General features: G+C 42.2%; 1 protein-coding gene across 1 annotated transcript in view; it reads left to right on the top strand.

The window, feature by feature from the left end:
- Nucleotides 1-1,203, top strand: part of Htra4 (HtrA serine peptidase 4) — a 16,146-nt gene that overhangs the window by 8,522 nt on the left and 6,421 nt on the right. The gene's annotated exons all lie outside the window — the stretch shown is intronic.

Raw genomic sequence — 1,203 nt, 5'->3', positions numbered from 1 at the left:
AACCAACCAAACAAACAAACCCACAAAAAATAAAACAACAACAAAAAGCAATTAGCAAATTAAACCCCTCTCCTTTTTTTCCAGGTAAGATAAGCTGTATACTAGCTCCTAAACATATTCTTTCAATATTACAGGTTATTACTGAATAACTAAGTTTTTTGTTGTTATTAATGACTTCTATATTAATTTTAGAATTCGGTGTTTGTTTTCATGTGTATGTGCACATTGCGTGTGTAGAAGGCAGAGGTAGATGCTGAGTGTTTTCTTCAGCCACTCCCATCTAATTCTTTGAAGCAGGGTTTCTCTGTGAACCTGGAACCCCCCAGTCTGGCTGTGCTGGTTGTCCCCAGAGTTCTAGGGATCCTCCTGTCTCTCCCTCCTCAGTGTTTGGATCTCAGGCATGTGCCACTGTGTCTAGCAGTTTTTAAAAATACGTGTGCTGGGGGTCCAAACCTTCCTCATGCTGTGTGGCAAGTACTTTACTGAGTCTTTCCAAGCTCTTTACTTATTGAAGTTTTGAGACATGGCTTCACTGTGTAGTCCAGGCTAGCCTGAAATTTGTAATCCTCCTGCTTCTGCCTCCTGAATGCTAGGATTATAGGCATGGGCTATGATGTCCCAGTTATTCAGTTATTAATAACCACAAACTAAGGATAAACAAATGATTTCAACACTTCAGTAATTAGTAGTTAATGAGAATGGGAAGAATTAACCAGCTCAGCAGGGCTCATAGGGGCTCATGGAGACTGAAGGGGTCTGAGCTGGGTCCTCTGCATCTCAGGGATGGTTGTAGCTCGGTGTTCTTGTGGAACTGCTGACAGTGGGGGTGGGGGGTGAAAAGGGAAGAGAAAAGAACAGGAAGGATTCAGGGTTCTCGGAGGACCGAATGGCAGTGCAAACAGCTGGGGCTGACACCTGTGCTGCTAGATCAAACAGCCCTGCAGAAGGTTTAGCAGCTTTTTCCACTTCTGCTCTGCCATCCCATCTCCACGCTAGTCTTGAACTCTCAATTCTCTTGTCCTGACTTCCCAAGTGTTGGAGTTAGCTGTGTACACTGTGTAAGATGAACCTTTCTCTGTTCCTCTTCCTTTCTCTCTCTCAAACTCTCCTGAACTCTATTAAACTCTATTATTTCTTGCTTTCTGGAGTTCACACCCATGGTCTTTTTTTTTTTGATTTTATTTTTTTTTAATTTTATTTATT

The sequence above is a fragment of the Microtus ochrogaster genome, linkage group LG7_11, assembly GCF_000317375.1.
Source record: "Microtus ochrogaster isolate Prairie Vole_2 linkage group LG7_11, MicOch1.0, whole genome shotgun sequence".
NCBI lineage: Eukaryota > Metazoa > Chordata > Mammalia > Rodentia > Cricetidae > Microtus > Microtus ochrogaster.
Note: the sequence above shows the minus strand (reverse complement) of the source record. Positions and strands in the feature narration are given on the sequence as shown.